General features: G+C 34.2%; 1 long non-coding RNA gene across 1 annotated transcript; it reads right to left on the reverse strand.

Moving 5' to 3' along the window:
- Window positions 1-819: 819 nt before the first annotated feature.
- LOC114931848 (uncharacterized) lies at window positions 820-26,411 on the reverse strand. Its single transcript, XR_003819780.1, has 3 exons — window positions 26,249-26,411; window positions 1,625-1,778; window positions 820-1,400 (listed from the first exon to the last, which is right to left on the reverse strand). It is a non-coding gene; the product is annotated as an uncharacterized LOC114931848 (long non-coding RNA).
- Between the last annotated feature and the right edge of the window lie 1,231 nt (window positions 26,412-27,642).

A 27,642-nucleotide genomic window follows, 5' to 3' on the forward strand; every position in this document is an offset into this window, starting at 1 on the left:
TTTTGATTTCCAGATCAGATGTCTGGTAACACTGACTGCTGTGTAATTAATCATAGTCTCAAAGTGTCTTTGCTCAGAATAGTGGTTTATTATTTAGTTTTCTTTCGCTGTGATTTTAAGTCGATTTAAAATGACTGCGTCGTTGCCTGATTGTAATAAACAAGAAATGCGAGCAATACGTTTCTTCACTCATAGAAGGTAAGATTGGCAGAAATGATTCGCAGAATTTAGAATAATATAACAGCAGTATGGTGAGAGTTGTTTAACTCGAAGCAAGATTTATTATATATTATAGATTATTTTAAAAATAGCGGGATTTCTCTCTATGATGGAAAACGTCCAGATAAGCCTTCCATTTTAAAGATTAACGGCAATATTGAGGCAATTGATTGAATAATTCATGATAATTGAGCCAAAATTGATGAAAATGAGTTGAATATTGGCCACCAATTCAGCATTCTCAATCATGCATGAGGTACTAAATTTTTAAAAAGTCTATGCTGAGTTCCATGTGAACAGACTTGCAGATAAATAAAATCGTTTGGAAATTTCCAACAATATGAAAATAAAGGATACTTATTTCTGATACGTATTTTTACATTTATTGGTCCGTTAAAAAAAGTGGAGAGGACAAAAGTTTCATTCGGATAAAGAGGTGCAAGAGTAACTGTACAGGAGTTCAAAAAATTGTTTTCAAAATTGAAAAGCTTATTATTAAGAAATGGACTAAGTATATAAAAATAGAGGGAGATTACGTAGAAAAATAACCTGTTTACTTTTGTAAGTACAATTAAAACTTTTAATTTCTCAAATGTCCCTTTATTTTTTAAGTTTCTCTCGTACATAGATGAGTAACAGACACGTGTAAAAACAATATTAACAATCTTGTTGACACTCGTACGTTATAATACATTTTTCCTTTTTTTCCTAAAAACTTGTTAATATGATTAATGCCTGCTTTTCAAATGTTCTACGTTTTGAACTTTATTATTTTGATATTGTAGGTGTAAACATTTTGTTACTATGTATTTATCTTGTTTCTATTAGAGTGAATATTTCTCGTTTAAATAAATAAATAAATAAACAAATAAATAATTATATGTCAAAAATCGGCAATTACTTTTGTAAATCGTTTTGTTCTTATTTGGGCCAAAATAATTCTGTGTTTAGTTGCTCTTTTTTAATCACTTCTACTTTATTAAATAAATTTAATACCCTCTCGTGGGTTGAAGTCCCGAATCCGTGATATAAGCGGCGACCATAAGAAACATCCATTTCCATCCAGCATTCGAATGCAGTCTTGTAAGCGAGAATCCGGGTAAAGTCGCTGGTCGAGGGTTGGCGCGAGAACCTTTTCGCCGGCGCATGACATCCATGCTCCGCGACTACTCTCGAGCACCCTAAACAAAGGGATATTGAGAGACCTTGGAGAGAGATAGAGGAGAAGAGTACGAAGTAAAAGAGAAAGAGAGAGAGAGAGAGTAAGAGAGAAACTGTTGGGGAAAGAAGGACGCGAAGGATAGGCGGACCTACCACCTTAAGGATCAGAGTGACTCTGCCACAATAGTGCGTCGCCGGGAATCCAAGGAGGTTTATTAAAGCCGTGGTTGGCGATACAACTCACGTTCTCTGCTTTTCCACGGAATACCCTCCTATCCTAGTCTACCTTCTTCTCTAGTGGCGCTTTTCCTCATCCCCTCAACAGCTTCTTCCGCTCGCTCGCATTTATACGCTATATACCCGACAGTGTCCGATCGTTTGCTGTCTTACATCGGACTCTGAAATTTCGAATAAATGCCCCAGCTTTGTCGATCGCTAATTATATACAGCTAGTTTCATAACTTAAAAATATAATTTAAAGAAAACGATTTACATTTAAAGGGATCCCAAACGCCGTTCTATTGTATCGATAAAACATAATTTTTTGTGCGCACCCTTTTCTTTTTATTAGTTGAATGGAATAATAAATGCTTTTCCACGATTAAAGTACATATAGAAACAAAGCGCGATTTCCTATCGATTTTATATTAAAACAAAAAAAAGTTTTTACATTAAGAAATTAAACATTTTTAAAAAACCACTCCTCAATGTTTAAAGTCGACCAGACTGGCAATAATTTATTATAAATAATTATTTGAAATACAACAACGTTTCGGCTGTCATTGCAGCCCTTTTCAAGTACATCAAATTTAAAACAGTAAATCAACTTCTATGCAAACTACCGACAATGTTAACGCTTGTTTTGATGAACAATGCAAGACTGACAGAAGTAAGCACATATTAAATAGATGTTAACTGTTCGCAAGAATCTTAGTCACTTGCGAACAGTTAACATCTATTTAATATGTGCTTACTTCTGTCAGTCTTGCATTGTTCATCAAAACAAGCGTTAACATTGTCGGTAGTTTGCATAGAAGTTGATTTACTGTTTTAAATTTGATGTACTTGAAAAGGGCTGCAATGACAGCCGAAACGTTGTTGTATTTCAAATAATTATTTATAATAAATTATTGCCAGTCTGGTCGACTTTAAACATTGAGGAGTGGTTTTTTATTAATTATTACTGGCAACCTTAAGGATTATTATTTATTAAACATTTTTGTTTTTAACATAAAATTGGCGCGTTTTGTTTCTGTATGTACTTTAATCGTGAAAAAGAATTTATTATTCTATTCAACCAATAAAAAGAAAAGGGTGTACAAAAATGATGTTTTATCGATAAAACAGGATAGCGTTTAGGTTTTCCTTAAATAATTTATCGAAATGTCGAAATATATATGTAGGTATATTGTTTTATCAATTTAAAAGAGGAATTAATTTTAAAACAAAGACTTGTTAATGTTAAAATTTTAATTAAAGGATTAGAATTCGGATGAAGGAATTTTCTGGGAAAGGACGCGGGAAGGTGAGAGAACAGCGAAAAAGTATTGCCTCTGTGAGCAATTTCCGTCGTAAAAATAATCCGAGGTACGACGAGCACTCTCGCGATCGCGGGCGGGCGATTTCCAACGGGATATATCGCTCTCCACGACATTTGCGACGAGCATAATCCGAGGACATGGATAAAACCGCGCACGCCTCTATATATACGGGCGCGCTGCTATATTCATACCAGGTATAAATCAGGACGTCGCGCGCGCGCGAGCCTTGGGGGTTTTATCGACAGGGACATTACGCGAACATAGCGATGTACGCATGTAAGAAGACGACGGCGGGTAATCGGGACCCTGGAAACACGTGTCCCATATCCTGCGTTCTCCCTCATCCCTTTCCAACGACGCAAAAGAGACTCTCTTTGAATCGCGATAGCAAGATTCTTTTTTCCGTCGCTATGCGAACCCGTCGCCCCTCGTTGACACGAAACGCGCATTAGGCGCGGCTGCACATCCTTACGCCCTCGTTTCATGAGCTCATGTACGGTTTTACTTTCCCTTTTAGTTTCTCCCTTCTGTTCCCGTTAAACTGGCCATACTTTAAACGCCTGTCACAACGAAAGAAAAATGCGTTATGACAGCTAATATGTGTATACTCCGTTCAACGAGAGAACGTGCATCGGTCTACGCATAAGTGGGCAAGATAGGAAGAGATACCCATCCAATGCTTCGAGGGCCTGGAGCCATTCATTGCAGACACTGGTAAATTAAAAAAGCAATAAAGAGGAAAACCATGAGCGAAACCTACCCGAAACAGACGAATTTTTGTCTGATGCACATATTCTCTCGTTGACAGTGTTTGCTGTTATCTAAATAAAATTATATAGATGATCATCTAGATGAAACTTTGGCGTCATCTTATCTTTATATATATATATGTAATAAAAAATGTGTATTATCTATATCTGCATCTTAGATTAAAAAAAAAACTATTATCTTTACTAAATTATCTGGAATAATTTTCAGATAATTCTGGTTTCAAATCATAGCTCATAAAAATATTATACTTAAATATTATAGTAGAACTCAAGCAGTAAGCGATAAGAATTTATAAATAAAAATATGAGTACGTATATTTTTATATCCCTTATATAATTTACATTTTTTTTATAACTGTGTTTACGTAAGCAGTCTTAAAAATATTATTATCTAGAAAATTATCTAGATGAATCGCCATATATAATTTTATCTTTATATAGATATATTAAAAATAATTTTTATCTTATTTAAGATGAATTTACATATTTTTATCTCATCTTTATCTAGTTAATTTTAAAATCATCTAAGCACAACACTGCTCGTTGAACAGAGTATCATGTATGCGAGTTATATGATAGTCTTATGTCCCAAACTCGAAAATATCATTATATATCACGAGATTAGATGTATCTTAATAAGATGGATATTTGAAATAAATTTTTGAAGAGTCAGTATGTTTTCTAAAACAAATAGAGAGAAAATTGCCGGAACTTTAATAAATAATTAATAAAGGAGAATGCCCAAATCTGGTTATCGGCATCTATCAGTGATATGAGTGTCGTTAGATAGATTTCGTCTAATAGAACAGAAGTTGTAATGGTCATAACTTGATTGGTACACGAGGTCAAGACTTACAGAACAAATACGGAAATGTTACTGCAAAAGTGAATCTGCAACAGAAGCCATTTTTTCGTGGCAGGCAACAGGCTCAAGAAATATCTTTGAACTGTATCTAAGCCTGGGAAAGTGCTTCCGGTAAAACCTGAAATCGTCAATGGCGGATAATTTAGTTTGCATTAACTCAACTAGATCGGGAATACCAGCATTTTTTGCTTTTATTATTTATAACATAAATGCAAACTGTCACTACTTAATAAGTGTTAAGATTGCCTTTTTGATTGAGTTGACATTCTCTAGTATTGGCACTTATGGTAAAAGGAAGAATTCACAAAATATTTTTCTAAACTCGATTTTATGTTTGTTCTAAAAAATTGTAAACGTCACATCTAATAGTTGAAATCTTTTTTTCAAATTCTTTAGATGTAATATAGTCAAAAAATATATTTTGTTCTACGTACTTTTAGTCTGGCAGTTGAAATTTTTATAGAATTTTATTACAATTTTTTTCGTGCATCATCTAGTTGTGACCATTACAACTTTTGTTCTGCTAGACAAGACTATCTAATGACTAATGACACTCATATATCATTGATGGATGTTAATAGTCATTTCGCTCCTATGATTAGCACATTTGTCCTTTTCACAAGAAGATACAATACTACCCCCATTTAATAAATCGCTAGCTCTCTTCTCTCTATATACGGGCCATCTTGCAAAACGCGATCCATATACTACATGAATTATAAAGAATTAAGCGCAATTCACATTAACCTGTTCCTTGCACCGTGTTCTACCCTCGCGCGTAACATCCCCTTTCTCCGATTTTATTCTCTCGGCAGACACAGATAGGGATAGATAGGGTGGAATTAGCTTGTACGCGTATACCGGCGCCGTCGAGCAAAGCGATAATAAAAGAGAGAGATCGCGAAGTAAAGTTTCACATTTTTACTCGCCGGCACGATTTTTTTCGCCTCCCCTGCTTCTTTCTGCTTCCTGTCGCGTTTTTTCCTTCCCGCTCTCTCTCTTTCGATACATTTATCTGTCCTTCTTCGTCCCAGCGGTCGCCGGAACTTGCATTAGCGTCTCGTGGCTCAAGCCGGAGGGTTGGTTCGACGATGGTGCTGTACTTCCTGGACAAAGTAACCGCGCCATTGTCGCAACAAACCACCCACCCACCCTTCTCCCAACCAACTCGACCTTCTCTGTTCCCTTGCGAAACGCGCCGTCCATTGTACTCGTGTCGTGTTAACGTACGTCTGCCCTGTATAGAATACCCCCACACGTGTTATAGAAACGGTTCTCCGTTAGAATTAACTGTACGTTGTACAACAGTTAATTTCAATGTGATTTTGCACAAGGAGTTCTCTCATTGCATCTCGAAATAATGACAGATTAACCGTGTAATGGGGATACGAGACGCGAATTCATACGGGTAAAAGAGAGCAACCTCCAACAAGTTGTGGACCAACTTTCTGTGAAAAATAAAGGCATAAATTTTGATGAACGATAACACCCTAATTTGTAATTATTGTACGGCTAGCACGCCCGTACATTATATATTGTGACGAGATCGTGATGCGCGATCGCGAGTTTGGAAATACGGTCGATCGCAATTAGATCACAGCCGATCTGAGTTCGATCCCGAGATATACCGCACCTGGTCGTGTCACGGTCCTGTTGCCGAACCGGTCGGCCTACGCGCAGGAGGCACCGGCGTATTTATTGCTTAATTCGCGCTTCTTTGTTTCGTAAAAGTGAGTAACAGCTTTAATAACGGGCCACGATGGGAGTATAATGAGGGGTTACTGTTACAACGGAGAAACTATAACCGCCTCGCGAGAAAGAGAGTATACGCCGCAACCCGTTTCGGTTCTATTAACGTTGACGCTCGTGATTGTTGATTATGTGCAGTGAAAAAAATTGCATTCTCGTTTTAAGAATTTTCCACTTATTTTTAGAATACCTTATTCTAAAATAACCATCGAAAGGATTCTCTTAAGATAGGAATCTTTTAAAGATTTTTAGATGTTTCTAATTTTAACAGTGTAGACGAAATATATATGGGATTTATTTTTACATTAACAGAAAAGTACATTATTTTATAATGCACAGGCAAAAAATATTATAAAGAAAATAAATATAAATCGAGCATAAGGCACGAGATTTAAGTAACCGATTAAACTATAAACGACCTATTAAACCTAAACGATTAAATTATAAGTATGACGTATGTTTCGTATTCATGAACACTTCTCTTAAATTCGCTCGAGTCTTCTTCTTCGAGCCACTTATCAACTTTATTCTTCTAATAATAAACTAAAATCATTCAGTGACAAATACTGCACTTTACAGCAAATTAGAGTCGAATGTTAGAAAAATGTGATACAACGGAGCCAATCGTGTTCAATTGCTATTTAGTGAGTTTCTCTGCTGAATGCAGCTAATATGATTATACAACGCCAAATAAAAAATTATACCATTTATTATTGACAAAAAATACCTATGTTGTTAATTTTAAAGAGTGTTTTAGAAACACTTAAGAATAAATTTATTAAGAGAGATTTTATAGTATCAGGTTTCTGTCGTACTTTGAAAAATACACTTTTCTTCGATGTGAAGTGTTTGACAGATGTCATCATCAATTTTTACATATACACACATTCCTAGAATCTTTACGTTTTTACAAATAAAGTTCTACAATTGCGACGTGGAATTGAAATCGCATCTCCAAGATCATTAAGGGGAAAATCTTAACTATTATTATTATTATATAACAATAGAAAAATGTTCTTCAAAACGTTTCCCTTACCTCGATTTCGCGGACTAATGGTAAAGCACAGTCCAGAAAGCACGGTGATTCCCGGTCGTAATTTGAACGAATATTTTGTCGGAATGAAACGACGCGGTGGATGACGACGACGACGACGACGATGGAGCGTCTCGTTTCCAGGCGGAAAGCGTCTTTCATCGACAGAAGTGGAGAAGGACAAGGAGATGATCGTGAAGAAGGAAGGCGGAGGTGGAAACGGCGGAATATGAGGACGAGACGAGCGGCAGCGAGGCGATTGTTCGAGGCGTGGAAGCGTGCCTTAGATGTGACAATTGAGGTTCCAGACCGTGAACCTGCAATCAATGCTCCGTCGTCGTCGTGCTGCGAAGAAAGAGAGAGAGAGAGAGAGAGAGAGGATCGAGAAACGCGAGGTGGAGATATTCGGAGGGTGCGAAGCCTGCCGTGGAAAGGGCTGGCTTTGTCTGCCTGTGAAAGCTCTCGGAGGGTGCGCGGGCTACCCTCTCGAAGAATACGCCTCAAAGGAAATCGGCTACCATACATCCAACTGGAATCGCGCGTCTTTACTTCAACGATGAAACTTGGAACGCCCTGAACACTTGGCTATATGTTTGCGTGCGTTCGAGAAAGAGTATTTATTTTTAAAGATCGAAATATATATATATATATATATATATATATATATATATATATATATATAGATAGTGGATCGCGCGCCATATAGCGGTAGATAAAGGAATTAGCAATTTTTGAATAAAATCTTTCTGGAATGTTGCTGCAACATTCTCATAAAATATTACATTTGCATGTTTCTGTAATAGTATCTCTAAAATGTTACATTGCTGCAATGTAATTGCAATGATCTGTGCTGTATGGGTATATATAATATATATATATATATATATATATATATATATATTATATACCCATACAGCACAGATCATTGCAATTACATTGCAGCAATGTTCCAATCTTGCAAGTAACATTTTAGAGATACTATTACTGAAACATGCAAATGTAATATTTCATGAGAATGTTGCAGCAACATTCCAGAAAGATTTTATTCAATAACCGCTAATTCCTTTATCTACCGCTATGCGGCGCGCGATCCACTATCTATCCCGTAATTAAATTTTAGTTAGAATTACATAAAGGTTAGTGAAATTAACTAGCTCTAAGTATCATGCCTACATCTTTACATCAGTTTAATTTTTTGAACTTGACACAAGGAATTCAGATATATTAAACTACATACTAAATTGATTTCTCAGAAATCAGACAGATTCGATGAATGAAAATCTGTTCATTATACTTTACATACTTATTTTAAAAACAAAATTTTTTAATTTTATGAAGTAACTTATTAAGTCTGCAACTTTTTACTATTTATTATTATACAAATTACATTACAATGTTAATGTAATGTTTCATTGCAATATTACGAAAAGCGGCCATTTAGTCGTTGTAGCAATCTTACAGCAATATTTCGCAACCAATATGTAATATTGCAATGTTTCAATGTAAGGTCTACGCAATATTTCTGTAATCTTTCAGTGCTATATTGGTATATATATACATACGATGGAGCAACAATGTCGCGAAAATCTGATATATATTCGGCGATAACTGCTGCCTTTTATTACATCATTGCTATTCATGATGCGTATACACCGAATAATTGCTGATCTTTTTCGTAATAACCACCGTATGTTGTAAATGTGAAACCATAAAAAAAATTAGTGATCGACTGATCCCCCGCGCGATTAAAAATATCCTCTCTTTAATTATATAACAGAATCTTGTTTCCAGACACCTGCCGCTAATGTACCGAATATACGAATCTCATCTTAAATATAATTATGTTAAATTATTTTCTGGAAACGTAAATAAATTTAAATATCTCTATATAAAATATCACTTTATAAAATATTTCTTTATAAAAATTTAAAATATCTCTTTATAAAAAATAATATGATTATGATAAATATATTACAATGATTACAAATATGTTAATTAGAATATTATAGCTCATCGAATAAAGTTATGCCTTTATTTTGCACAAAAGCAATCTCAAAAAATTTAACAATCTTTTTGCTGATAATAGCAAAAGTGTTGAAAAAATTTTCGTGCACAAAATTAGTCATCGTTTTCAGGCCAAATGTTTTGGTCCCAATTTTTTTTTACATTTAATTGTCTTTGATTTGTGATAATCGTTTGAAAATATTTTTTCTTTTTTTTTTTTTTTGAATAAATACCTTAGGTAGTCAGTCGAGATAGAAGCGAATAGATGCGATAAATTTACATGTGTTCCGGAGATGATGAGTGTCGAGCAGGTACAACTGGAAAGAGACGATCATGCGGTGGGATTACCTGTGCAATGCGAACCATTAGCTGCCATGTATGCAGTGTACTCGAGCGGACTTGTACTCGGGTAGCATTTGCCGGTGGAAAATATACACGTGCATATCCGTTTGCGCGCGCGCGCATCAAATGTTTCGACGAGAGAAGCAACGATGGGAGATTCTTTCGATTTCCGCAAATCTCTTGTTTTCTATTTATTTGATTATTTGAGAATAACAAGCATCAAATTGATATGTCATGTTTATTGCATTCGCGATCCGTGTAACATAAAAAAGTCGCATATCATCATTTAAATCAATTTTTATATTTTTATTATTTAAATAATAATATATTTAATGACATAAAATATAAAATATTTTATATATGTATATATTTTGTCAAATGTAAAATATATAAAAAAATATAAATAATTGTTACGCATTTGAAGAGTTTAATAAAATACTTAATTAATAATATACAAATGTTTAATTAATAATATAAAATACAAAATATTTTATATATGTATATAATTTGTAAAATGCTAAATATATAAAAAATTATAAAATAAAATAGAGTGAATTTTTAAAATATGATGCATATAAAAATAAATATAAAGAATGTGATATATAAATAATATACGAAAAATAATAATATAAGATATAATAATTTAATTAATAAATAATAAAAAAGAAAATTAATATATACATGATTTTGAAGAATTTAATATTGAATAATTTAATTACTGAGTAATAATAAATAAAATTGATATTACGCAATTGAAGAGTTTAATAAAATGCTAATTGTAAGAGACTTATAAATATACATGTACACGTGTGTATTATACGATGCGTGCGGAGAAACCTTTATTTCCTCTTCGGCTGATCGGTTTGCCGATTCTTGCCGACGAAGAGCCGCAAGTAACAGTGCAAAAGACGCCGAAACATTCTGTACGTTTGCGCACAGAACGCGGCGCACTAAGTGTAAATGAAGCGGCTTGTAGGCTAATGGAGGTAGTGCTACCGATGTTGGCTGAGCAATTAAGCCGGTCCGCGGTCGAACAGAGGATAAATAACGGATATACACAGGCCGCGCCGTGTGGGATACGGCGAGAGAGCCAAGGAAACCGGGCTCTCTCGTCTTTTAAAAAATTCATTAATAGCAACGAGGTAGCTAGTATAATTACCCATCGCTAGAATACCCTACTCACGGTCGCAAAAAAAAGTAGACAAGGATCAAGAATCAACTCATGTAAATGCTCGATAATGACGCTTGTAATTTTACATCTCGCACTTTTATCAGCTTAGTTAATTATTCGTATACGTGAAGCGATCAATAAATAGTTAATTCAGGACGGAAACGGACACGCAACGCAATAAGAATTTTATTGGATGGAGTAAATGTGTGTGTGTGTGTGTGTGTGTGTGTGTGTTATTAAATGTAAGAAGTTCGAAAAAAATTTTTTCTCAGGGAAGAGACGTTGTAACGTGTTGCTTTTATATCCAGTTTCTGTGTTAATTATAAATGCGCGCTTATCTAGATGGATCAAACAAACTGCTGGCAAGGCGACATCATTTCTAACATAAGAGCGAGAGAAACGCGAGGTTCAATTACTAGATCTCCGCAATTTCCACGAGTTTATCGAGGATAATCAATGTGACACATCCTCTAGTGAACTGGTACTCATCCGAAAGAACACGTATCCTTCAGCATCTCGTCCTTGTCATACCGACAATTTCTCGGCTGATCCACGTCGGTCGCTTTTATGGCGACCGTGGCGCGGTTTATTCCTTTTTGATTATCCTCATCCAATTTCGGAAGGATCTTGACCGCAGCGCGTTTTATCGCGAAATAACTGCTTTGTTTGCGATTATATACCGTGTTCTACTGATAAATATACACGTTTAATATAGAAATGGCCACGTTATTTCTGTTCTCAATGCGTTCTTAGGCGTATACAAATTAATTGCCATATTCAACATATTTACATAAGAACGAAATAGCCCGAATTAAATTATAGGTAATTGTAAAAAATCGCTGGATGAAGCTATTAAAAACCACATTGAAAAAAGCGACATTATATATATATATATATATATATATATATATATATAGGATAAATATATGTATATCTCAACTTTCTATATGATATATATATATATATATATATATATATATATATATATATATAGAAAGTTGATTAACATTTAAAAAACTGCATGAAAGAAATTATTACTTATTTATTCCTTAATTAATAAAAGCATAGCTTTTGTCAATAGATAAATATTTTCTGTTAATTTTTAATTTTGCTTTTTTTGTTTTGTGTTATCCTTTTTTTATTATGACAACTCTATATAGATATGCAACTTATTTCAGCGTGAAGAAAGATTTATAATTATATGATTCTATATAAGTTTGCAACTTTAATTATTCATTGATACAAGTTTCTATTTTCATATGACACAAGATTGATATTTTGATATAATTATTTTTGTAGTCGATTCTACTAGGTTTGCAATGGATACTTGATTTCTTTTATGACTTTTTATGCTACAATATTAAATTATACTTTTTTTCTTAACGTTAATATATTATTTCTTAATGTTTTTAATTTGTGTAGAAAAATATTCTTGTTTTGGCTAAATAATTTTTAAATTTAATTTCATAAAGAATTGCCATTTTGGTTTAAGAAAAAAATATAACGCCTTTTTTATATGCCTTTAATGTTTTTCTTAGGCGAATTTGTATAACTCTCTATTTATCCAACTATTTAATAAAGTATTATAAAATTATTCTTTATATCAGAAATTTATATTACATAGGACCCTTTAAAAAATAATGTAAATGAAATCTTACAACCTTTTAATACATATATATATATATATATATATATATATATATATATATATATATATATATATATATATATATATATATATTTGAATCTACATTATCGTCAAAGAAATAAATATTGAATTAACATATTTAGAAAGAAAACATACAGAGCTTTGAGATTGAATAATAGATTGCAATCTTGTGGTATGCATAGGTAAGTATTGAGATCGAATATGTGTAAGAAAACAATTTTACGAAAAGTATTTTGAAATAAAGAAAATAAAACGTCTCTTTGGAAAATTATTACATAATTTAAGAGTCGATTATTAAAAGGCAATAATGTTTCTCCATATAGAACACTAAAAGTAAATCTGCAATATTTGTCAGTTTGGATGTTGCTTGCGAATTTGTATAGAAATAAAAAAAAAACAATAATCCCGCAATCCACAAATTATACACTAATAATTATAATATATTAATAATTTTTATCAATTATAATAATTATAATATTTATCAATAATTATTTATAATAATTATAAGTGAGCATATTCGTGCGACAAAAATATCTTTGTGTTATATAAATATAAAATAAACAAAAAGTACATGCACGTTGTAGAACTAATTATTAAAATAATTCTTATCCTTCTTTGTAGCTGTCAACGCTTTCAGCGCGGCTGATAGCGAAGTATTGAACGCAAATAAAGATAGTGAAAGATACGATTTGATCATTATCCTTTAAACGTACGAGTTAATTTCCGAGAGACGCGCGGTCGATTCGGCTGTGGAACTTATTATATCGGAAGATGTGTGCATTAAATCGTGAAAGCGAGTAGGGGGGGGGGGGGTGAAGAGGGGGGAAAGAGAGGGAAACGGCGCGTGGTGGGCCCGAGGCCGGCATTAATGAACGCGCGGCACTCATTCGCCTCGTTACTGTCGCCCTAGGGCAACGCGACAAACCGGGAGGGGGAAAAGGAAAAGAGGAAGAGAGAGCCACCCCAAATGCACACATCGAATCTTCCCGGCTCGCCATCGACTCCTCCTCGTAATGCGGCCAGGATATTATTTGTTTCCACTTGTTTGTGCGCACGAGAGAGCGCTCCTGACAAACAAACAATCTGCTCTTCCAAGAACGACGCGACGCCGCGCTGTCATGGTCTGTCCTTTTTCTCCCTATCTTTCACCTCTTTTCTTCTATATCCTTCGTCCCTTCCGTGTATGTTATCTCGTTACCCCCTTCATCTTTCTTTGTCTCTCTTTCTCTATTTCTGTCTCTTGCTCACGCTTCTTTCGCATAAATAGAAGAGAAAAAGGAATGACAGGAAGAAGAAGAAGAAGAGAGAGAGAGAGAGAGAGAGAGAGAGAGGAGACAAAATGTGCGTACGAAAGGGACGAGAAATCCTCTTCTCTCGCTAGCATCATCCCAGTATACCGCCAATGAGGCATTTGCCGCGTCCGTACCAGCCAGTGCACCTCTTTTGTGTCAATACTGCGATAATTATTTCTGTAGAGCGACCCGTAATGGCTCATTCAGATGGTGTCGCCGGCTTTTTTCAATGGTAAATCGCGCTATTAAGCGTCTATAATGAACGCCAGCTCCAGAACTCCGGTATGGTGCATTTGCAGTAATATTTATCTTCTACCCATAAAAAAGGAAGAGAGAGAGAGAGGGAGGGAGAGAGAGAGAGGGGGGGGGGAGGGAGGGTCAACGTCTCTTGGAAAATAAAAACTTCTTTTTTATAGTTTTATTTAATACCTATACTTTTCAAATACTTTATAAATATCTTTCAAATACCTTTTGTAGAGAGAAAATGATCAGAAACGCTATTCTTTTTACTTGTCTACACTGAGAAAATGGTATTTTTGAAGTAAAAAGACTGTATAGCATAAAATCCCTACCAGATATTCTCAAATAATTCTAGAACATTCTCTAAATCTAAGAAGATATTATTTGTTTAATAACAGACGGTCACATAAAATGGTTTTTTAGGCGGACAGTTCATTTGGTATTATATGATTATATTGTTGCAGCAACTTATATGGTTACATAATGTTACAATTTTATAGTGCAGTGCATTGTTTGTCACTGAATAATTTTAGTTTATTAAAAAAATAGATGAAGTTAATAAGTGATTCAAGAAAGAAAATTTGAACGAACTTAAGAAGTGTTCACGAATAAGTAATGTGACACAATTTAATCGTTCAGAACCCAAATCTCGTGCTTCATGCTGGTTCTATATGTATGAGATCTATGTTTTCTTCATCTCTTTCTTTGCTTATGTTGTAATAAAATAATATACTTTTTGTAATATGAAAATAAATCTCATTTTTATAAATTTTTGGAATATTTACTAATATTTAAAAAATTCCTCTCTTAAGATAAGGTGATTCTTTTGACAACTATTTTAAAACAGAATATTCTAAAAATAAGTGGAAAATTCTTACAATTAAGTCATTGACGATTTGTTAAATAGCTTTCAAGAATTTTTTAGGTTATTGAATACGAATTTAACGTAAAAAATGGTCAAATTCAAAATGGTACTCAATATAGAGGATTGATATTTAAAAAATATTTTTTTTATATAAATTTGCTATATTGAGTCCACCATTTTGAATTTAGTAATTTTGACACTGGATTTGTATTTTTTTTAGTGACCTAAAAAACATTTAAGATTATAAATAAACATAATTGAAATTTATTTGGTAAATCGTCAATGGCCTCACAGCTAACTTCTGTAATAGCTCATATTTAATCATGGATATCTTATTTATCATAACCGAGACTAAAACTTTTTTTTGAGGGTTAAAAATTCTAACAACATACTTTATTTTGATTGCAATAAAACTTTTCCAGCATGTCACATATTGTAGTTAAAATATGACAAAGTTCGTGAAAATAGTCCGTTCTGCAACTTTAATTCAAAATTCCTCAAAACTGTGATGTGATGGGGCAATTTGGAAATCGGATTAGTATTCAGCATCCAAAAAAACTATAAGATACGATTAATCCCATTCCAGTGTTCGAACAAGTCATTTTTTTGTTGAAGAGTGTTATATAAGGTAATAAGATTGTGGCCGATTTTTGAAGCTCTCTTGGTTCGACGAGAGAAGGTGACAAAGATATATAAAACCCCGAAAGTAATGATGACATTGGGATATTAGTTTAGCCGAATCAAGGGACTGACATATCCTGTGACAGGTAAGCGCGTGACGTCTGGGCGCGAGGGACAGTTGGATGCTCGCGCGTTGCACCTGTTCGTGTTCCACAAGTTTTCGTTTTAATCGCGTTGAAATTAAATAGCCGGTATTGGATAAAAGAATTGCTCGAGTCCATTAGCTCTCTTACGTTTTATCTCGTATATCTATCCGGCAATACGGAGTATCGTGAGCAAGAAAATAAACAGCCTTGTACATAATGCATATCGCGTTGCGAGGAATTAGTACGCGTCATCTGGCGAAGGTCAACAACTTCCTGCGGCATTTTCGATATCTTCTGAAAAACATTGATATCACATTGTGTATACACGACTGACTTTGCTACACGTTCGCTTATTCGCACGTGTGTATTGGTATTCTAATTATGCGTGTCACTTTATCGTTTATGATAAAAATTTATTACTAGTCGGACTCGTTTACAATGTGCGAGCATCCTGCGAGCAGGTAATCGATATCATTAAGTATTCTGAAAGTAGACTGCCACTTCATATGAAGCAGCTCAAGCATGTATTACAGGGATCTGTTAGGTTTAATATTCTTTCCGTAATGATGGACCATCCTGTTCATCCTATAGATCTCCTCTCTTTCTCTCTCTCTCTTCCTCTCTTTTTCTCTCTGCTTAAGGCTACATTATAAGCCAATACGTGCATCAGCATAATCACCGCGGTCATTAGAGCCTGTGGGTATGTGGAATGTTTTCTGGCGTATATTCTGGGTGTCCCAATTTTGCCTCGTACTTTTCTCATCAATTTTCAATCAATCTCTTATATTGACGAAAAAATCGATCATATGTAAAAGAAAGCTCTACCGAAAGTCGAAACGTGTCAATCTATATTCGAAAAATACCGTCGGCCATTCCTGAATTGTCACGGAAATGGCGTATAATCATATTGCGAATAATTGCGTATTAAGTATGCGTATTAGGGACATTATTAGCGACATACTTTGGCCGAGATTGCTCGATCGCACACAAATGAGTGTGAGGCGAGTGAAGGGATTTATTTTATCACTTAATAAGAAGCATTTGCCGTAATTACTATACTTGGGAAAAAAGCGACTTTAGATAAATAATCGCGTTCATTAATTATAATATACCTGCGGAATACTGGATAATTTGCCTCTTATAAGCTGCTTATATTGTATACGTATACAACACGAGACTTTTATTGATTTTACGTAAATACGATCCGAGATTTAGCGGCTTTTCCAGCGCTGCTTATTTATACTTGTGTGCGGCGAATGCCCGATTGCGCGGATAAGCGATTTACTTTGTAAATGCGACGAGTGTGGATGGCGGAAAACTTCTGGAGAACACACATGGCCAACGTTTTCATTCGGCGTTTTTCTTATCACTGATTCCCAATAAGGCAACGCTCTCTCAATAAATAAATGAGGGTCAAAATGTGATTCTGGAGCGGCAAACGGGATACCCATCCATGCCCAACCCCCCGGGGGTAGTTCTCCCCTGGTTAGCTTTTCCTCTCGTTTTATCTCCCTTCGACCCTTCCTCCGACCCCCTCTCCCAATTCGCGACGCGACACTTCGATAATCGATCTAGACTAGACGCGTTAATTATTTATCAGGCGGCACGCGTGACTGGCGATCGTCCAATTAAATTAAAGCAGGAAGCCGGATCGCGATTATCGGCACTTCAGCGACCCTCTCTTCTGCTACGTTTCGACGATGCTATCTGATTGACGCGACCTGCCAATGTGGCGCTCGGTGTGCATTCGATTCGAGTCCATTAAAACTCGTTAGTGTCCATATACGCACGCCCTTTAATTGGGCGACGTTGAGCTTTCATGCCGGTCTTTCCATTACGATAGTTCTAATTAGATTTAATTGTTCTTTATCTAGAAGACGCTATTTATGAGAGATCTCCGCAATTAATTTTATATTATCAAATTAGTGTGCATATGTATATTATATACTATACATATACTATGTATAATGTACTATACTATATAGTATACACTAAATACATATATTATGTATAATGTACTATACTATATAGTATACACTAAATACTATACACTTGTATACTATATATTACGTATTAAGAGCATATTTTATATTACATAATATACAATATGTATACTGTACACTATACTGCATGCTATATGTATTATACACTATATAATATAAACTGTATAATGTATGTACATTATACAATGTATACTATACAACGCACATTATACAATGTACACAATATACTGTATACTATATACTATATGTATACAATGTACATAGTATACTGTATACTGTATACTATATACTGTATACTATATACTATATACTGTATACTATATACTGTATACTATATACTGTATACTATATACTGTATACTATATACTGTATACTATATACTGTATACTATATACTGTATACTGTATACTATATACTTATATTGTATAGTGTATACTATACATGTACTATATACTATATATTTACGTATTATTAATTTTATACTATATAATAAGATTATGCTTTGTGTGAAAAATTTAAATAATCGATCATAACACACAAGTTCGTGTTATTTATAGTATAATTTGTGAAATTTTGATTTCTCTTTATGAAAACTTCAGTTGCGAGTCTCATCAAGAATGTCGCAGAATAATTCGCATACCTGCAAACGAAAAGTTTGAAAACTTTGTAACTAAGTAAGCGATGAAACGTGCCGGTATTCATTGCTTGCAGATCGTACGATTCGCCTAACGTACCTAAATGTAATTAAAAACCAGCATTTTTGTAATATACCGGCATACAACGTTTCTCGCTACGACGATACGGGTCTTTATGGCGACGTAGATCTCTCCGAAGCGCCGTTTACACGTGCGATTGCAACGCGGTACACGATACTTGAAGCTACGTAGTTAACGGTCGCGCATACCTACGAGGTAATCATAAATTTTTGCGTGTTATATTAAACAAGGTTGCTATAGCCACTTTCGCGATAATCTTCCCTGGCAAACGCGCGAGATCTCGTCGTTTTTATTATATTACGTGTACCGTCGCGTGTGCGCATTCGCGTTCGTGCAGTCTCTATGTAGTGCGAGTATTATATGTACACGAAAAAGAAATAAAGAGAAAAAGGCATAAAAAAAACCCGATAGTTTTATCTATCTTTAAAAAAATATTTTAAAAAAATGTATGATTTTTTAATTATAGTTGATAATTAATAATAATACTAATTAATTTATTTAATCAATAATAATAATAAATTACTAAGTAATATTGTAATTAATATCAATAATAAATAAATAAACAAATAATATTAATTAATTAATAATAAATAATTATTAATTAAATAATTTTTTTGCAATAAATTTTTGTTCCGTGTTATTCGCTCGACGATTCAATTTTTTCGTAAGGCCCATATCTCTTCGGTATCTCACAAAGCTGTACGATTGAGCGGAACTGACAAGAGAAAAACGTGCATTTGCGCGCAAAACGATCGCGCGAGGAACCTCGTCGCTCGAAGATCGAAGAACTCGGCGAGAGCGAGAAGGTCAATCGAGATCCCGATGGAGCGCGGTACGTTATACACCCCCGCAAACATATGGGCCCCATTGTGTACCCTTAGGGGCTCACACGCCTCTCCTTCCCCTTTCTCTCCCTCGGCGGTTTTACCACCGCCGTCGAGATACGAGCTGAGATACGCTCGCCTTTATAGACCCTACACCATGTTTCTTCTGTAGGAAAGGTGCGCGGCGCGAGGTATAACACTGTATGTGTATGTGTATGTGTGGAAACCGAGGAAGTCGAGTCGCATTCAGTTCGCGCGAATGTGTATATTCAACAACGCGGCGCTAGAGAGACGTTGACGTTGTCGCGAAAGCCGCGACAAAATAGATTCGCGCAAGAATTCGCAGAGAAACGCGTGCGAGAAAATAACGTCGGTTTTCTTCCTCGAGATCTTGTAGCTCTTTGTGTTATACTCGATGTTTTTCATCTCTCGAAAATAAAGGCAAAGATTTTATCAAAATATGTTGCCGCAAAATTACCGAATGTTCGTTTACTAAAACTTCATATTTATTATACTTATTATTTATTATTTTGGAGTATTATATACCCATTATTGATCTAATTTTTTAAGTGATTTTAATAAGAGATTAATTTAATTAAGATTAATATTTAAGTAACGCATGCTGTTACTTTTTCAATGATCCTTCTTATAATTTCGCGACTAGTCCGCGCAAATGTAAACATCGAGTTTATCGGAGACGAAAGCTGTATTACGAGATGAGATCAGAGGAGAAAAAAAAGAGAGATGGTCGAGGACTATCGCTCATTGGGAAGCTCCCTGGGGAGGCGAAGATACGTTGTAGGTCGTGCAAGTTTTGGGGTTATCCCTGCATATGGGAACGACGAGAGGAGAGAAGCAAAACCGAGAGAAGGGACTCTCTGTCCCGTTCCACCTTATCATCTACCAAATAATGGAGGCATATTGAATAGATAGCCAAACCTAACCGATATCTATCTGATCCCAGAGTCCCGGGAGAATATTAAGGAATCCGGTCCTTTTCCGCACACCCTCCGCTCGCGGAGGGTTATGTGCGACGCGTTTTTCTAACGCGGGAAGTGTATTCGAATAAATCCAAAGTCCTCGCACGTTTCTTTTTTCTCCTGCTCCCGCGACAGGCTGAGAATCGCCGAGGGGAGAATGCTTTTTCCTCGAGGTCTTTCTCCCGATACAAACAAATTTTCGTGTCGCCGTGGAATCAATCCGCGACAAGTACTTTCGAGCCACGAAAACTGAGGAAACACAGTCTCGCGGATAGAATTTTGATTATCACGCATTTGTATGTATAATCTAAAAATTATACATTTTTACTTTTATCTGAAAAATTAAATATAATATGCTAAGTCGCTATTATATGCTGAGAAATATGTAGCGAGAACGATGATGAAAATATCTTAATGATTCCCGCGTGTATCCTTTGTCGCAATTTGCACTAATGTTATTAAAGAAAGAGTAATACGATTAAACCTACACATTACAATTACAATGTAAATGCGAATATTCTTCACATACTTCGGCACTAAAAAGAGTGTATTCTCATTTTAAAAATTTTGCACTTATTTTTAGAATATTTTGTTCAAAAATAAGACTTTTCTTAGAAGGAAATGTTTTAAGGGGTTATACCTACCTGCAAACTTCAAAAAAATCGATTTTTGGATTTTGATATTTTCTTAAAGTACATACTTTCAAAAATATTCCCTGCAAATTTCAAGTCAATTCGACAAAAATTAACGAAGTTATGTGAGTTTAAAGGTATACTGGTGTGAACGTATCCTGCTGTTTAGAAGCAGGGTACAGAAACGGGTCTCAGGTATCGAACGGCAGCTGCGACGCGGACAAAAGCGGTCTCTATACAAAGCCAAAATATATATAAATAAATAATATATATAAATATATATAAATATATATATAAATATATTATTTGGTTGTGAACTTAATTTGAAACTTCAAATGCGTTTTTCTCAAAACAGCATTTTTAAAATCGGTGACCAAAATATCTCGAAAACCGCTGCATCGATTAAAATAAAATTTGGTAGACATCTTTAATACTAAAAAATCTAGTGCCCAATCGAGACTTTTGTTTTTTCGTTGCGTATTTTTTTTTTAATAATAAAAAAACGAGCGAATTTTTGATAGCAAAATCATACCTTCAAATTTGAACAGCCGCCATTTTGTCGCAAATTAATTTTTCAAAAAAATGAACGATCGGGCACTAGATAATCTTATATATTAACTAAATTTCTCGGGTTTTTTGATTTCTGGTAAACCAGTTCAAAGTTAGAGTGGTCACCGCAAAACGCTTTTCAAAAAACTGCTTCTGGAAGATTAAGCATATCTTTTTTATTTATCAACATTTTGCAATAAAAAAAATACTAAATAATCTTTGAAATATATATATTTGAAAACATAAATGTTCCTTTCCAAAGCACTTCAAATATTTTAAAAAAAAATTCCCAAAAATACGTGTTTTTCAGACCTTGCAGGTAGGTATAACCCCTTAAAGATTAGTATCAGATATTCCTAATTTAAAAAAAATAATTTATTTTTACATATGACAAAAATATATTATTTTATAGTGCATAGGCAAAGAAAGACCACGAAGAAAGACATAATACATATAAATCGAGCAGGAGGTATCAGACTTGAGTTCTGAAAAATTACATCAAATTATGTTACACGTTACTTATATTCGTGGACACTTCTCTTAGGTTCTTCGAGTCTCCTTTTTCGAGCCATTTATTAATTTCATCCATTCTTCTATAAACTAAAACCATTCAGTGACAAACACTGCACACCACTATAAAATTGTAACACTATATAACTATAAAATTGTATCACAATAACTATATAAGTTGCTAAAACAATATGATCCTATAACGCTAAAACGTCTCCAAAAAAGATTATCCTTTATTACAACAAAGAATAGCTTCTTAATTTTAGAAAATGTTTTAGAAAATGTTTAAGAATATCCATTAGGAAGAATTTTATAGGATCCAATCCTCTTACTTGAAGAATACAATTTTTTAGTAAAGACACTAAAACTATTCAGTGACTGCACAGCACTATAAAATTGTAACACTATATAACTATATAAGTTGCTGAAACAATATGTTCATATAACGCTAAAATGTCTCCAAAAAAGATTATCCTTTATTACAACAAAGAATAGCTCCTTAATTTTAGAAAATGTTCTAGAAAATGTTTAAGAATGTCCATTAGGAAGGATTTTATAGGATACAATCCTCTTACTTCAAGAATACAATTTTTTAGTAAAGACACACTAAAACCATTCAGTGACTGCACAGCACTATAAAATTGTAACACTATATAACTATATAAGTTGCTGAAACAATATGATCATTTAACGCTAAAACGTCTCCAAAAAATATTATCCTTTATTACAACAAAGAATAGCTTCTTAATTTTAGAAAATGTTCTAGAAAATATTTAAGAATAACTATTAAGAAGGATTTCATAAGATCCAATCCTCTTACTTCAAGAATACAATTTTTTAGTAAAGACACTAAAACCATTCAGTGACTGCACAGCACTATAAAATTGTAACACTATATAACTATATAAGTTGCTGAAACAATATGATCATTTAACGCTAAAACGTCTCCAAAAAATATTATCGTTTGTTACAACAAAGAATAGCTTCTTAATTTTAGAAAATGTTTTAGAAAATGTTTAAGAATATTCATTAGGAAGGATTTCATAGGATCCAATCCTCTTACTTCAAGAATACAATTTTTTAGTAAAGACACTAAAACCATTCAGTGACTGCACAGCACTATAAAATTGTAACACTATATAACTATATAAGTTGCTGAAACAATATGATCATTTAACGCTAAAACGTCTCCAAAAAATATTATCGTTTGTTACAACAAAGAATAGCTTCTTAATTTTAGAAAATGTTCTAGAAAATGTTTAAGAATATCCATTAGGAAAGATTTTATAAGATACAATCCTCTTACTTAAAGAATACAATTTTTCAGAATGTTTCCATATCTACTAGAAATTGCATGTGGACGCGTGAACACAACTCCGCACGTCTTTCTTTGTATCATTCGTGTGTATCGCGCACGTATTTTTCTTCGATCCGCGAAAAGCGAATGCAGATATCAGCGAAAGGAAGAGAGAAGAAAATCCGTGTGTTCGCACTAAGGGTATTGGATTTGTTGGAGGTGTGTTGAACAAATGATTGCGCAGCTACCGCCGCGGAAAACTGCCTTGGGTGGAAGCGGTTTCGCCTATCGCCGCCGCCGTTGCTGCGTTTTCTCGCTTTTCCCTTCTCCCGGGGTCCGAGGGTTGTCGAACGAAGAAAGTTTACGGGCTACAAAGCACTCCCGGAGAAAGTGTCGAGAGCACAATCATCTCAAACTTCTCCACTTTCATCTCGCGCTTCGCTTTCCTAGACGAAACACGTGACGTGAAAGAACGCGCGGAGTGTTACATGTCCGCGATAAAAATCTTGCATCAAAGGATAATATTATTTTACGTTAAAAAAAAAATAAAACGCGAAAAAGGTTATTACATTAATATTCTTATTCTTACAAAATAAATTGAAAAAATATACAAAATGTGTTCTTTTAGATAACATAAAATATTGCTGAAATTGTGGCTGTAACAAGAAAATGTTTTATATAAAAGTTAAAAGATTTTGAAAGGAGAAAATTAAAATATCTCATAAACTATTAATTTTTTAGCCATTACTTACTATGTCAAATATCGTGAGAAATCGATATTAAAAAAATTAGAGTGGTTCCATTTAAAAAAGTAAGTTGACCAAATAATCTTAAAATTAAAGATTATCAATTTTCTTCCCTCTCGAAACCTTTCAACTTTTGTACGAAATATTTTCTCGTTACAGCCAGTTTTAACAATATTCGATTATTAATTGAAATGGACACTCTGTATAAAAATTTTCAAATTATATCTAATATTCTAACTGCGCATTTTTTTCGAAAATACAGGATAATACCTGAAACGTCAGTGAGCGAGGAGATCTAATCATCGAGATGCGGCGCGATATTTGCCGCTGAGGAATTTCATGAGACGAGACGGCAATCGGAATCGCTCTCGCACGGTACGCATACTCGATGAAGCGATTCGCGACGAGGGGTCCTATCGCTTATATTAATTTGTGCCGGCAAATAAGGGCGCCGATTTTCCCGAGTGTGGTCTCTCGTACGCTTCCTTGTCGCCGTCGCATTATTAAATACGATTTGCGCATTCCGTTCGCGGAGTCGCTGATCAAATAATATGCCCGAGATTTATATCGTCTTGAAAGGAAAGGAAGAATCTCGATTTCCCCGATAGCAGGGATAAGACAACGTACCCTCTAAAATTTCAGGAACGTTATTTACAAATAAATTGCTTTCCCTTTCCCTTATCGTAATTTTAATTGTAGAATTTTAAGTCAGAATAATAGAAACATGTAAGCGCGATTAAGATTAGCGATGGGATTAAGTGTCTTATAAGTAGGTTCAAATTTGTTCACATTTTTCGAAATTGGTTTAACTTTAAACAATTCAAGAGCTTAAAATGTAGTTAATTGTATCTACTTTTTGATACTGAGTGGCGTTTTTCAAAATTTAATATGACAGACTTAATATAGTTATAATCAGTGGACAACTAAAAAATTGGAATTTCAATACAAAAACCTTCATAAATTATGTATTTTGCAATTATTTTGTGGCATTTTGGATAGAAATCGTAATTTCTGCGGTCGCTGATGACAAATCTGATGTACAAGTGACATATGATATACAGGGTGTCTCGCATAAATGTACAAATTTTTTTTCACCATTGTAAGAGATCTTAACTTTATTATTAATATTTTTTTTTTTTAATTAAATGAAACAAAAAGTCTAAACATTTGAAAAATAAAAAAATGTTGGGAGGCTTTTAAGGAACAAAACAATTTTTAAAGAAAAACTGTGACGCAAAGATTTACTTTCGTAAGAAAATTCAAATTTTTTTACCGTCCACTGCTTATAGCTGCTATATTGAATTTTGAAAAACGCCACTCGGCATCCGAAAATAGATGCAATTACGTAGCTAAATTTTAAGCCCTTACACTGTTTACAGTTAAACCAATTTGGAGAGCATGGGGTGTCCGATTGAGAAAGAATGCCCCGAATATACTTGATCCTATTGAAAGTATATACTTATGTACCATAGGTACATAAGTATATACTTTCAATAGGATCAAGTATATTCGAATCTTTCATGAGCACTTAGGAGAAAGTGGAGGTAGGTGAATATGTATGTATGTGGGATGGGAAGTGTATATATGCGTGTGGATGTGAATCATGTATCATAAATAGATTTTTTATCTTAGAGTTTGAGTAATACTTGTAAAAATTTTAATTTTTCAAACTAAATTCAAATATAATTATTTTAGATTTGATTAATTTGTAAATACAATATATGAAGTATATTATTCCTCACCATTATTCGAATCTTACCCAAGGAGAACAGAAAAGTCAAAATGATGTCAATTTGACGTCATATTGACTAAATTTATGTCATGGAAATCTCGATCTCGAAAATGATTAAAAAATGACTTTTTTGATCTTTTTAATTAAAAAAAAAATTGATGTACGTTTCTCAACTGTGTATATACAATGCTATTATTATGAAGATAATTAAAAGTATTTTTCATATTCAGATATCATTGCAGTTTGCGGAAGAGTTGAGTTATTGTATTAAAAACTAATTTGTTGATGAAAATATTATTTTAAGCAGCTTATGTCTTAAATTTGCATCTCAATTATTTTTAATACAAAATAATAATTTTTTATCATTGTAAACATCAAGATAACATCAAAATTTTATGTAATTTGATGTCATTTTGACGAACTAAAATGACCATGTTTTGACATTAATTTGACATAATTTTGACATTTCTGTTCTCCTTGGGCTAGAAAAATGAAACTTAATTTGACTTGGATTTTCGACTACGTATTTTGATCCCATTCCTTAATTAAGATCACTTGGCTCACTGCTCACCTGGTGCCTCCTTGTGACACTTCATATACATCACTTCACGAAGAGCTCACTCTCTGTTCGATTTTTGTCCGTCGAAATAAATAAACAGAGGGTGATTTCGGAAGGAGCGAGATGCGCAAAAATTCGGACTCGACGCGAGCAAATCGTGCGCGTGTCGGCCACGGCAGACTGTATCCGGGCACTGAAACCGCAGGTTGGTTCAAGGTGGAACGAGTTGTACGGTGGAACGAGAAGAGAGAAAGACGAGCGCTAGAGAGTGGTTCCATTCTCGAAAGATGCGCGAGCCACGTAATCCTTATTCCGCCTTCTGCTCTCGCGGCGGTTCCTTCGTCCAAAATAAATAAGCTGGAATGTTAATTAGCCGTCATATATATTCTCGCGCCGTCGGACAGTTTCGGATCAGATGAAATCACTGAATTTTCGAGAATAGTCGGCAGTTTTTGGATATTAATTAGATCGGTTTGAACATTAGATCTCCCATTTTGAATTATATTTTGAATTATTACAAAAACAGACGTGAGGTCAATCACGATGATATATTTGACAGAGATTTCTTAAAAATTTCGATGACTATATGCCATTATTAGATCCTTATCGACATATACCGATGATTCTGAAATTCTGTTACTCTCTGATTAAGTGGGTTCTAAAATAAGTGACCAAAGAGAAGAATCGTCGCTCTCCATATTTGTGCTTATCTAAGTATCTTTATCGTCAATAATAATCATATATCAACAATAATTTAATATACGTCAAGATAAGAGACGGAAGTTTTCGAAGCAGGTGATAAATTTATGTGAATATTTAGCGTTTTTATTAGCACATAGCTGTGAAACAATCATCTTAAATGAATTAACGTAAATTAGACACGTCATCGTATTTAGAAGCACGAATATAAAGGTGTATAAAATGCAGTTCTCCTTATACGTTACAATTCTCTTCATTTATTAATTCGATAATATAATTTTACACATGTGACAATAGCGTGCTCACGTCAGATTAATTATCCAAGGAAAAGATCCAAATAAACTAATATATTATTCATCCGTTCCCGAGAAGAAATAATCAATGATAAAATTCGCGCTTGAATTTTAATTCGCTGTAATATGCTGATCGATATATTATTTGCCAGGCAAATATGTATATATTCATATGTCGATCGTCGGAAATCCTGGCGACGGTTGTATGTATATATATAACGTAAGAACAAGTCGGTTCTCACGAGGGGACATGCATTTCGCAGTCGCTCGTCCACCATGTCGAGTGAGCCCTGCATGACAGGCGTACAGAAGAGATCGGACTTTTCTTCTGTCCGTCGCATTAATTACACCGTGGTTGTGTCCCGGAACATGACGGAGACAAAAATCGCGTCAGAGCGCCCGAATGAACTGCGA

This window comes from Nylanderia fulva, unplaced genomic scaffold, assembly GCF_048542155.1.
Source record: "Nylanderia fulva isolate GAGA-0341 unplaced genomic scaffold, ASM4854215v1 Scaffold44, whole genome shotgun sequence".
Lineage (NCBI taxonomy): Eukaryota > Metazoa > Arthropoda > Insecta > Hymenoptera > Formicidae > Nylanderia > Nylanderia fulva.